Source organism: Diceros bicornis, chromosome 3, assembly GCF_020826845.1.
Source record: "Diceros bicornis minor isolate mBicDic1 chromosome 3, mDicBic1.mat.cur, whole genome shotgun sequence".
In the NCBI taxonomy this organism is placed as follows: Eukaryota; Metazoa; Chordata; class Mammalia; order Perissodactyla; family Rhinocerotidae; genus Diceros; species Diceros bicornis.
Window position 1 is genome coordinate 38,889,269 of NC_080742.1, and position 13,826 is coordinate 38,903,094.

The following is a 13,826-nucleotide window of genomic DNA, read 5'->3' on the forward strand; positions in this document are numbered from 1 at the left end:
TTTGGAGAATAAAACTATTTTCTATTCTTGTCAATCTTTTACTAAAAAACAAAACTTTCTGGGTTGGAGTTTGATTTGAGAGCTCATTTGCTGAGATTAACTTTAAGGGTACATAACTTTGAAATAAGCTTGTCCTTTTATTTTTCTCATGTTAACAGATCTTCCAAAGTCTTAACATTTGTTAAAACTGCCACTGGAGAACTCACAAATTGCTTTATCCTATAATAAGACATGACTGCTCTTTTTGTTTAGATCTTGGCAGAACAAGATGTGGTTAGGTATATCTGGAAGTGATACTTCCAAGACTGAGTATTCACAATCAAAGCAAAATTGAAGACTAAGGCAGCTTCTCATGACTTTTGAGGTGACTAAGAAATAAGAGTATTCTGTATAAAGTATCTAGGAATAAACTTAACCAAAGAGGTGAAAGACCTATACACTGAAAACTATAAGACATTATTGAAAGAAATTGAAGAAGACATAAAGAAATGGAAAGATATTCCATGCTCATGGGTCGGAAGAATCAACATAGTTAAAATGTCCATACCACCTAAGGCAATCTACAGATTCAACTCAATCCCAATCAGAATCCCAATGACATTCTTCACGGAAATGGAACAAAGAATCCTAAAATTTATATGGAACAACAAAAGACCCTGAATAGCCAAGGGAATACTGAGAAAAAAGAACAAAGCTGGAGGCATCACAATCCCTGACTTCAAAATAAACTACAAAGCCATAGTAAGCAAAACAGCACAGTAGTGCCACAAAAACAGACACAGAGATCAATGCAACAGAGCTGAAAACCCAGAAATAAAACCACACATCTATGGACAGGTAGTCTTCAATAAAGGAGCCAAGAACATACAATGGAGAAAGGAAAGTCTCCTCAATAAATGCCGTTGGGAAAACTGGACAGCCACATGCAAAAGAACGAAAGCAGACCATTATCTTACATCATACACAAAAATTAACTCAAAATGGATTAAAGACTTGAATGTAAGATGTGAAACCATAAAACTCCTGGAAGAAAATACAGGCAGTATGCTATTTGACATTGGTCTTTGCAGCATCTTTTCAAATATCATGTCTACTCAGGCAGGGGAAACAAAAGGAAAAGGTAACAAATGGGACTACATCAGACTAAAAAGCTTCTGCAAAGCAAAGGAAACCATGAACAAAATGAAAAGAAGTCCACCAACTGGGAGAAAATATTTGCAAATCATTTATCTGACAAGGGATTGATATACAAAGAAGTCATACAACTCAACAGAAAAACAAACAACCCAAACAAAAAATGGGCAGAGGATATGAACAGACATTTTTCCAAAGACAACGGCCAAGAGACACAAGAAACAATGTTCAACATCACTAATTATGAGCAAAATGCAAATCAAAACTACAATGAGATATCACCTTACACCAGTCAGAATGGCTATAACTACCAAGACAAAAAACAACAAATGTTAGGATGTGGAGAAAAGGGAACCCTCATGCACTGGCTTGTCAGAATGCAAACTGGTGCAGCCACTATGGAAACAGTATGGAGATTTCTCAAAAAATTAAAAATAGAAATATCATACAATCCAGCTATCCCACTGCTGGGTATTTATCTAAAGAACTTGAAATCAACAGATCCAAAGAGATTTCTGCATCCCTATGTGCACTGCAGTATTATTCACAATAGCCAAGATGTGGAAGCAATCCAAGTGCCTTTCTATGGATGAATGGATAAAGAAGATGTGGTATATATATACAATGGAATACTACTCAGCCATAAAAAAAGACAAAATCGTCCCATTTGAAACAACGTGGATGGACCTTGAGGGTATGATGTTAAGCAAAATAAGCCAGAGAAAGACAGATACTGAATGATTTCACTCATATGTGGAAGATACCAAACACATGGATAAAGAGAACAGATTAGCGGTTACCAGAGGACGAGGTAGGGGGGTGGGTGAAAGGGGTAAAGGGGCACATATGTACGGTGATAGACAAAAATTAGACTACTGGTGGTGAGCACCATGAAGTCTATTCAGAAATTGATAAATAATAATGTATACCCAAAATTACACGTTATAAACCAGTATGATCTCAATAAAATTACTAGAAAAAAATGAAATAAGATTATTCTATAGTAAAATTGAAAAGTGAATAACAGACCCTTATGGAATCGACAGATATTTGACACTGGGGTTTTTGCTTAGATTAGCAGGTGTGGGATACAGTCTAATTTTACACCTTGACATTAAGAAAATAGTTTTTGATATTTCCAAATTAAAATGAAGAAAGTAGCAAATGCTACTTTACTGAAAAAATTCTGGTTCATATATAAAAATGCTTTACTGGTCCACTTCTAGAGATGTTCTTGGGAGAATTCTCCATTTAGGGGGAAATAATTGTGTTTTTTTTCTTAGCTCCCTTTGTAAACAAAGGCAAACATTTGAGACAGTTGATAAGAGTTAAGTGTAGAACAAATGCAATCACATTTTTCACTGTTTACTCTCTGCCAGCTCCTGTTTTAATCATTATTTGAACTATGAAAAACATCATATTAATTATATGAATGCACTTATATAAATTATGAGAAATACATAATTTTCAAACCTTTTTAAAGAGGGAGTCCTAGTTAAGTAACTTGTCAGATTATACAGCTATTAAGTAGCAAAGGCAGGACTCTTACACAATCTTCAGTCAATAATCTTAACTACTACACTGGAAGCTTCCCACATTGAATTTTTAGTTTCCTTTGGGAAAAAACATTTCTTTGACTCGCATGTTCTGGTTCATAGCTTTATTATCATTAAAGGAATCTTCAAAGAACTTTGGGAACAAGTGATCTAATGTATGCGATAACAGGCGTGCACGTTCTATGTCAGTCAGTCCCTGATCAAGACTTGTAAACATTGTGTTTAAGTGCAAAATGTACAACAGTCCACACAATTGCCCCTAACAAGAAGATGACTCTTCAGGGTAAAGAGAAATCCTATAAATGCTTCTGATATATCTTCCATCAAAATATTACTTATCTGTGTCATACACATTTATATATGTAACGTATATTTATCCATATAATCACACACATGCAATGCAGTCTTAGAGAAGTTAGTTTCTTCCATAAACCCCACAGATATGAATCTAACAGGAGAAAGCAAGAGGTGAGAATTTAGCACAAAATAATAGCTTGACAAGTGCTAGGGCAGGACAGAAAGGGGTAGTTAACATTTGTTGATAATTCCTACGTGCTAGGCAATATTCTAAGTGCTTTATATGTACGAAGTCATTCAGCCCTCACAGCAATGCTTTGAAGAATGTATAAACGACACTTTACAAATCAAGAAACTGAGCCTCAGGGAAGATAACTAATATGTCCAAAATCACATGGCTAGGAAATGGTGAAGCCAAGGTTTGCATACAATCTGTCTGGCTCCAGAAATCACATTTTTCACCATTTTTGGACTAGTTTTTGGTTGGTTGTTTTAAATCAAGAGCGCAACATCCTCACAACAGGTGACAATGTAAAATTTCTAGTGTGAGTGATTGAAGGCACGATCATACTGATAACAATTGATTTATGCTAGCAAGAACATAATTTGATAAACCAACAATAATGATTACAAGTTAACGACAATGCAATTTTAAAAGAACCAAATTCTGGATCCTTGAACAGTTACTGAAAGGTAACCCATTTCAATCATGCCTTAAATATATTATGACACATTAGCCACAATGTTTAAAATATTTACAGATGTCCCAGAGTCCTATACTTCATGTATCTGATCTGGATCACCAAATTAAGTGCTTAAGTCCCACAATTTCAGTCTGGTAGACTAATGGACAATATCAAAGGTGCCTAGGGACAGAATAGGAAATGGGAGAAGTTTATCTCATGATGCATTTTACATCCAATTTCAGGAACTGATGTGGATGAACCACCATCTATCCTTTACTTAATGACCCAAATCTTCCTTCAAATACTCCCAAAGATTTTAACATCACTATACATTAAACAGATGAAAATTGCTGTGAAACTACTGAATGTGCTTTATACTTGTCTCTAATAGCAGCTCTCATTGTTACTTACCTGGTTTCACATCAAGTCTGTCACATGACTGGTTAAATTAAGGGCATAATTTTTTACCCAATGCAAAAGGTATTTTACTTTAAATCATAGTGATTGAAGAAAGGATAATGAAAGGAGTTTGAAAAGTGGATGAATACTTGTGAAATTTCTAAGTCTTATAAAAACTTTCAAAAGCTTCTAAGGAACATGGAATGGTTATTTCATTCACTGTTTTATATCAAGATGTATTGATTTCAATAACACAACACAATCATTTGTCCTTTGAATCATAAGGCTCATTTTGTATATTAACAAGTTTAATATCCTCTTCAAGTAATTAGTTTAAATATAGCCTAATTAGAGTTCAAGATATTTTTATTATTAAATATATTTTAATTCATCCATAATCTGTTTGATTCCATACAGATGGATTGCCAGTTTTGCCATCACCATCTATTAAATAAACAATTCCTTTCCATCTACAAAAATTCTCAGACAGGTTGGATTTTTATTGGCAAATGAATTTCCATGCATATACAGTATTGTAAAGATTACAAATGAATAAATTATTTTTGGTATATAATCCAGTAAACTCCTATAAAGCTATTTAAGAAAAATGGTATACTAAGTAGTTAATAAATTTGACAAACACCATATAACTCAGAACTACCTGAATTTACCAGAATTAACACTCAAGTACATATACCAGCACATAATACTTCATACATCAAGCCCTGAAATTAAAGTTATAAAATGAACACTATTAAAAATCAAAATAAGAATGCTGGTTCAAATTCCTTAAAAATTCTGTCTTTTTTCTATTCAAAAGATAGAATCCAGAAAATGTTGAAAAAAACTGAGCTTTAAGAAAGATTGCCATATTCTACTGAAGAAGGAAAGGACTATTAATAATAAATTCTATGGCTTTTCCAGGTAACTTTTAAATGTTCTCACATTTTTGAACTAGTTTTGTAGCTCTAAGATAATTTACATAAATGATTTTTAAAAATTCCAATTCCCCTCATTAAATAAGACTAATTTATATCAAATTAGGTTATTCTACCAATCCACTTATGTAAAATTGACCAAAATCAACGTTTTAAATAAAAACAAACAAAAAAGACACTGTCACAGATTCTTAACTTTTCTGGGTTGCTTTTTACCATGGAGAATAAAGATATATACTTAGGTTTTAGCTTCCAGTCCTGGCCCCACTAGTTGATCTAAAACCTTGACCTAAGATTCAGCTATAAAATGAAGAAGAAGAACTACATGGCCTATGAGTATACTTTCAACTCAAAATTATATTTCAAGCTTGTTTTAGAACACTTACTTTCAGAAGACAAGATGGATACAGCAAAGAAGTTAAAAAAATACAGAACTGTATAAATTTATAACAACATTTTTACTAAAACTATATTATGTACTGCTCTTCAAAACTGGGCTTAGTTTCTTGCAAACAGCTTATACTATGAAAAGATAATGATACTGTATATTCCAACATGGAAACTTAGTTAAAAATATAAAAAGATTCTTCCAAGTTCAGACAGATTTGCACTGATCCTTTGCCTCCCACACTTGAAATTCTTTTTATCTCTGCAATTTAAGGGCTAAGAAGCTGTGGAGGGAAAATGAATGAGGAGTTGCACAAAATTATTTTGTCACATCCTAGTGATTACATATTTATAGAAAAGTTAAGTGCCCTTGAAACCATCTTTGGAAGGCAAGAGACTAGAGACAAGAAGATAAAAGTGCTGGGTATGTTTTTTTCTATTGGACAGAAAAAATGCACCACGGATATTTGTTTTTTTGTATATCATAGCTCAATCTGTGTGGTTGAACAAGTCATGGTGGGGTACTTTTTAGTGAGCCCAATACCTTCTCCTTTGGGTATTTTATTAACTCAGGGTATTTTCCCCGGTATGCAGACATTTGCTTGAGTAATTTTACTAAAAGTTCATAAAAAGGCTAAAACCAAGCCTTTATGTTTATCAGGCTATCGAAGCCCATCTACACATCTTTAGCACCTTCCTAAGCACATATCATTTCTCTGGAATTTAGTATTTGTCTTTTGTTTCATAATACAGTGGTTTATTTTCCTCTTCAGACAAGTGACAGTTACAAAGCCAAAGAAAGCAAAAGCAGTATGACTGCCTAGATGGTCACCATTTGAGCACGAACCTTCCTGGTGTTTAAAGCCAAAGAAGTAGTTCTGAGATTACAATGTATACACAGCCACGCATGCCTTTGATGTTGGGTTATTTGAAAATAATTCACTGGCATTTTGATTTATATTTCTACATAATCTGACCTAGAAGTATTAGCATTGCCTTCTTTTCAACAATTAGACTCCAATTTGAACTTCATCAGAATCTTATTTTTCCCTAAAACCATTTTATAAAAATGGCCAATAGAGTCCCTGATTTGTGCCCCTATTTTCATAACCGCATATTCAGTTGTAACTTTAAGAAGCTGTTCTACTGTGTTTACCACTGAAGGAGTCAGAAAAGATTGGTTAGGGAAGTTGCAGCTTCCTTCCTCACATCTGAGAGCAACAGCCAGAATCAAGGAATCAGACAAGTTTATGCTTTTGGGGGCCACTTTCTTCTAGCCCAAGCTCAGAAAGCTGTTGGTTTCTATTGCCCTTGCTAAGTCATTCTGATAATTCAATTTAACAGATGATGAATTAGTACCGAATTAAGCCCAATACTGAACTAGGAGTTATGACATTTGTGCAAAAGAAAAAACAACGGTATTAATAGACAGTATTTGCTTACGTTGTGTCAGGCACTGTGTTAATAATAATCTAGTTCTCACAACAAGATTTGAGATAGGTACTAATATTATGCTTATGTACTGACATAGAAACCAAAGATTTGGATAGATTAAGCACACTGGGCAAGATCCCACAGCTGAGCCAAAGTCTAAGGAATTATTACAGAATAACCATTTCATTAAAGAAGTTAGATTTCTCAGTGTGCAATAAAGAACTTTATCACACTTCTTCTGTAGGTTAGCTCTTTCTCCGCTCTTGGATAAAACCTCAGGAAATATCCACAGCTTTCTAGTTACCTTTAGAAATAATAAAATCAAAATCAAAATAAAATCAAATCAAAATAATTTCATTTCACCAGTTAAAATGTCCACTTAATGTTAGAATCAAACCTCACACTTCATAGAAAGGTAAAACATCTGCTTTTCCCATCTTGAGCCCATTCCAGGCTGAGAAACCCATAGTGGTGATGAGTTAGGGTCTTTCTTCTCCTCCCTTAATAGACTGTGTGACTCAAAAGGGGTCAGATGGGGGAGGGGAGAGGAGAAAATGGCAGGTGCCATTGTCATGTGGAGTCAGGATCCTCTGGTGACAGAAGGACAACTCCTGATTTGGGGGAGAGGGAACACATTTATTTGTCAATTTCTCAAAGGCTCATCCACTGTGAATGCTGAACTTCCTCTGACATGGAATACTCCTCTCTCTGCTGATAGCTTCCACTCATTTCCTTGCACTTCCAGAGGTCTACCTGGACTACCTTTACCTTAGTCCTCTTGGGTAAAGAAACTTTCAAAATAGTTTCAGGCCAGCTCCTTCCCAAGAATCAACCGTAAAACTTGTACCTCCTTCCCCCACCACATATGTCCTTGCAGTTTACTCCTAATGCAGCTTTCTAGCTCTCTGGTCGGGCAGGGGCACCTGAGTGTCTCATCTTTTCAGGTACATGTAAGTATTAACCTCCAAAACTCCAAGAAACATTATCAAACTCCATGAATGGACACTTTGAAGCTTCTCCAACTTGATTTTGGTTGAGGGGGAAACATTCCCCTCTTTCATAAAGCATCCCCTTCCATTCCTCCATGGGAAAGGGGTGGAAGCACTGATAATTTGGCAAACAAGCTTTCTCCATGGTCTCAACATCCTCATCAAACCTCTAGCTACCCTTAATATATCCTCCTAGCAATTGATAAGCTCAGAGGGGAAAATCAGACGTTCACTATCTCCTTTCCAAGTCCCACTTGGAGTGGTGTAGATCTGACTGTGCCAACACATTGGTACAGTTCCTGTATACCTTACTTGAAATTCTCCAATTTTAACACCCTGTTATATGTTGAAAAGAGGTTAAAGAGAGAGAATTTTCCCAACTGTAATCTTGGAAATAGCTGATCAATAGATTTACAGAATCAAATCTGCACAGATATTCCATCTAACCTAAGCAATCCCAAATAACACCTCACCAAAGTATAAGAACTCTTGACTCAAATTAATATTAATCAGAAAAAGGAGTAGCAAATCCCCAATCCTTCAAAATCCCATTGATATATGTATATTCAATGATCTAACCACACAACAAATTTAATATTTTAGTCACCTTCACATATATTTACACATATATATCATAGCAATCCATATAAATAAAATGTAAGAATTGCTAACCATGGCCTACCACTGATACAATATCTTAGGGATTCAACAAAATGATAAAAATTTATCACAGATACTAATGATTCAAGGAAAATTCCAGTGAAATGAGGAAAAACAGGGCACATCTTAAGGCTGAGAAGCGACTCAACTGAGCCCAATTTAAATGGAGGAACTCATCCAGGCAGTCTGAGACACAAGTAAACCAAGTTAGAAATTAAAGGCTTAATTAGCTTATAAAGCTATTTTCCTTTAGCCCAATTAAGACTCTGAAATTATTCATTTTGAAAAGTCTAGGCCTGTACACACACTAAATTTAACACATGTGGTGTGCCATGCTCATGTTTAGACATAAAAGTATTTCAAATACAACTCAAAGGTAAAGTCTTCACCTATCCACCCAGTTTAAACTTATGTTTTACTACTTTTGTGCTTAAAAAAAAAAATACGACTAAAGGAAAATCTTTGGCAGGAAAATCAAATATTCAGTAGTTTATAAAGTTAGATAATAACTTACCCAGCCTCTAGTCCAGAAAGATTCAAGGATTTCCTGATGTGGAGGGAAAAGGAAAAGATCAAGATCAGAATCACGGGGAAATACCCTGCCCCACCTCCACTTGATCTCGACCTCAAGACTTTTGGAGTGCGGAAGCTGATTATGCATGTACAGTGTGAAAAATAGTTATAATGCATATTCCCACTAATCAAACCAGTGACTATCTTATAAGGTTGAGAAAACTGGCCCCAAAGTAAGTGACCACAAAGTTTTAGACCACACAATCAGCAAGCAAAGCTCCAATAGAAATCTTCAAACTCCTTTTACTTGATCACACATGAAACTGAAGTTGTATCAAAGTAGCTTAGCTTACAGGTTTGGCATTAAATTTATTTTATATTCCAGAAAAGTGTCCTTATCCCTTCCCCCCCCCCAAAATTATCTCCTTCCAAATAGGTTACATTCACTGAACTGCTCAGAAGTGTTTTTCACTAAGATATGCAGAGTGCCAGGGTTTTAACACAATTAGCAAAGTTAACCTTAACTTTTTATATAAAATTAACATTACCCCTAGATGTAGGCAAGAAAGAGATAATGGGAACTTTTTTAGTTTTTGAAACGACTTATCCTGCCATTTTGTGAACCAGCCCTGTTTCAGCTGAATAGAATATTCCATTAACTAGGTCTGCTTGTCTCATGAGAACCCTCCATATTTTACTCTCAACACGGACTTTTTTTTCAGAGTCTAACATCAGGTCATATTTGTTCCAGGGAATACGAGACGACGATGAAACTACGCCATAAACACACCAATTTAAAATATTTATTGTTTCCATCGGGTCAAATCTCCCCCCTCTCTCCACAGCCCACTCCACCTCTCCCCCTCAAAAAATAAGGGGGAGCGAGAACTATTTTAGAACTTTCAGTTCTTGGGATGTTGTCTAAGCAGACAAAACTTACAAACAACAGCGCTGACTGTGGGTCCTTGCTCAAAAGACCTGGGCAGAGAGCTGACGTCCTACCGGGCGCAGGGGCGCGGGGTGCCCTCTCCGCGTGACGTGCTGGGCGGGCGCGGGGTGGGGGCGCCCTCGCGGAAGGGACGCGCGGGCCAGAGATACTCAGCCTGCGATGGGGAGGGCGCGGGACGGCGGGGCCGAGGCAGGCAGAGACTTATTCGAGCGCGGCCTGGTGCCCGGAGCCACGCAGGCTCCTCCCTCATGACCTGTGCTCCCCGCGAGGCACCTGCTGGGCGCGCCTCCGGCCTGGGGCTCCAGCCGCCCGCACCCCGCCCACCCGGAGAACGCCGGGTCCCGCGCCTGCGCTGCCCAGACGCTCCTCCAGCCGCAGAGCAGCTGCGGCGGGCCCTGCACGCCTCTCTCCGCCCGGCCTCTCCATCCCTGCCCCGGAGGGAGGTCCCACGGCGCCCCTGGCCCCAGCGTGCCCAGGACTTCTCCACGCTTGTCAGAGCCTGGAGATCCACGTCCCCTTGCAAGGCTCCCACAACGACCAGTAGCCTCGCTCGGAAACCAAATTCTGTGTCTCAGCGCCCTTCCCGGTCCTGGGACCAGGGTCTGCTGTACTGCCTAAGGCTGAGTTGAGAGATCGGCACATACTTTCCCACTCAGAATTAATCCTGCGTCAAAACATTCCACATCCTCCCAAATCCCACTCCGCTGCGACCCTCTCTCCTTCATCAGCTCCCCCCACCCCAAAATAAACTACACAGAATGACAACAACAAAGGACACCAATGTATTCCTATTCCTTTCCTTTGCTTAACTTTTTGGATTTTGTTCTTATTCTATTTTACCCTCTATTATTTTTTTTTCTTCCTGGCCGTCCTTAGTGATCTACAGAGGTCAAAACCACCAACTATCTGATCCCCCAACACCCTTAATAGAACAGCTGTCACATCTAATTTATTAAAAGTCTGCGTGGGTTGTTTCTCTATAACTTTTCAAAGTGTCAGAGGTGAAACTAATGTGAACACTGCAGGGCAAGATCCTGAAACCATGGCTTTCTTTTACACTTATTTCAATCTGCCTCTATGAAATTTCTCCTTTTCCACCCTCATGAATAGGCTTTTTTCAAGTAATCAGGAAATTTTATCACCCATTGAATCTAAGTCAGGGTTTCTCAATCTCAGCACTACTGACATTTTGGGCAGGATAATTCTTTGTTGTGGGGGCTGTCCTGTCCGTTGCAGGATGTTTAGCAGCATCTTTGGCCTCTACTGACTCAATACCAGTAGCACTCCTTTAGTTGTTACAGCCAAACATGTCTCCAGATACTGCTAAAGATTCCTTTGGAACAAACCAGCTCCTCTTTCCTCTAAAGAACCACTGATCTAAACCAGCCAAGTACTGAATTCTACAAGTAACTTGGAAAACTCTACTTCTTTACCTTACAAATTATTCCTGGTATGCTTTAAGTGGTAAGGAGACATCATTTAGAGTTTTCCTGCAGGCTATCATATATACTTTATCTACCTATATTATTCAAAACTGAAAGCAAACAGAGTGCACGGTAATTTCTTTACTGGCATTTTATGTTCTATTTCCTTTCCCTAATATATTAAAAATAGACTCCAGGGAAAAAATAAGATTGCCCTGTATGTGAGAAAATGGATGGATACACTATAAGAATTGTAGATCACCCGAAATGTAAATGCATGACAAATTTACAGATTAAATCTGATAAAAATGGAAAACCAATACAATATATTGTGTTAGACAAGGTTTCAGACTTTACCTCATCTACAAAATCAATTTAATGAAAAGATGTTATGTATTGAACTAAAATACATATAATTTAGTTTCTGATAAAAGGGTCTAATGCCAGTCCTTAGTTTCCCGATCATGGAAGAAAAACTGCACCAAAATAATTATGTTAAATGTATTCACATAATTTCTAAAAGACTAATTCTATCTGTAGCAATGGAAATTGTTGTTGTTTGTGTAAAACAAAGTTACTAAGTAGCTAAAATAAAGGCATTTGATAAAGATTACAGGATTATCACCTTTAACTGGACTCTATTTAGAGATCTGGTTTTGACTCACCTCTATGGACATCTTCCAAGAACAGTCGCTCTCCTCCCAGTGACTTCACTTTACTATCCATACGTTCTTCACGTGTCTTGCACTTTTCAAATTTCAAAGAACTGTCATATCTATTATCTCATTTATTACTCATAGGTATAATTAGTCTTCCATCTTAGAGAAGGGAAAACTGAAGCTCTGAAAACATACGTCCTTCCTCAACAACAGCCAGTAAACAAGAGCAAGGACTCACAGCTTTTTTGGTCTTATAGTCTTTCCAGTCTTCCAAACCGAATCATACCTGTTCTTGATCCTATATTCTGTCTACTCTTCAAAACTGACTTTTATAATTGCTATGCCTTTTGCTACTTCACTGATGTGAATCACACCTGACAACCGCTTATGAGGTCTCCAAAATACACAATTAGGCTCAACACACTTAATAAAGAAACTATTCCTTGTTGAGACTTGATCCAGAAATTGATAAATCTGAATTCCAGCTTCAGACTAGAGCCAATTCAGTGTGTGACTTTGGGTACCTCTGAAGTCTCAGTTGTCTCATAACAACCCATACTTTGAGGATCAAAAGAAGATACATGGAGAGGCTCTTCTGTCCATGGACTTGCAAACTACCTCATCAAGGGTACCCAAAATAATCTTAGGAATATAGAAAATTTCACTTTGTTAATTAGGAACCTATGAGATTTTGAAAATAGTTTTTTTGTGTGTGTATGTGAGGAAGATTAGCCCTGAGCTAACATCTGCCAATCCTCCTCTTTTTGCTGAGGAAGACTGGTCACGGGCTAACATCCATGCCCATCTTCCTCTACTTTATATGGGATGCCACCAAAGCATGGCTTGACAAGCGGTGTGTCGGTGCACGCCCGGGATCCGAACCGGTGAACCCCGGGCCGCAGCAGCGGAGCGCACACACTTAATGGCTTGTGTCACCAGGCCAGCCCCTGAAAATAGTTCTTTTGATATGCCTATTATAGAAGCAGGTGGTTGGCAGAAGTAGACAGAGATGAATGAATAAACAAGGAAAACCTATTTGTAACAAGTAAGGAGGAGAGAAGAGAGTTGAAAATCTTGACTTTCTCCTAATAGGAAAATCAAAACGACTTACTGAGACTATGGACATGTGGTAGTGCCTCACTTGAAACTTTTTGTGCATTTCTCTTCAGACAACAAAGGAAAAGGATAGATGGGAGCAGAAAATGGAATAAAAAATATTTCACCTTGGATAACTGGTTGATAAGCTTCAGAACTAATTAAGAGAGCTAAGTAAGAAAATTAACATCTTCTAAGAATTGTAGAACTTCATAGCCAGAGCAGAGTTAGAGGCCATCTAATCTAACTCTCTCCTCAATCATATTTTGACAAATTGCAATCAGCACGTGAAGATCATTGTTGATGATGGTGAAATAGCTAGAGCAGGTAAAAGAGAGTTCCTAAGAAACTAAGGCAGCATGAGGCATAATATGTTTCAATACTGAACACCTGATATAAAGATGGCTGACAACTGAAGTTTCACTTCATAAAAGAGAGGCTTGAGGTTTGTGTGTATGTGTGTCGTATACATGTGTATTTCATAATCACCTCTGCATCTCCAGCACAGCAGATTCTATGTGAACACAGAGTGATGCCCCATGTGATTCTCACAGCCATTCCTGAACAATTACAACACATTGCCCCATACTCCAGCATCTTTTAGAAGAGTGAATCTCAACTCTGGCTGTATATAGAAACCATCTGTAGAGCTTCAAAAATAAGAGTGCCTGAGTTCCAACACCAGAGATTCTGATGTGTATGGGTG

The 13,826-nt window shown here is 37.6% G+C and overlaps 1 protein-coding gene across 1 annotated transcript in view; it reads right to left on the reverse strand.

The window, feature by feature from the left end:
- THSD7A (thrombospondin type 1 domain containing 7A) overlaps positions 1 to 10,172 on the reverse strand; it is a 675,175-nt gene extending 665,003 nt beyond the window's left edge. Inside the window, exons 1-2 of the mRNA XM_058526377.1 lie at positions 9,934 to 10,172; positions 8,995 to 9,027 (exon numbers count right to left, since the gene is read on the reverse strand). The gene's annotated coding sequence lies outside the window, so the exon portion shown is untranslated. The remainder of the gene's footprint in view (positions 1 to 8,994; positions 9,028 to 9,933) is intronic.
- Positions 10,173 to 13,826: the final 3,654 nt, after the last annotated feature.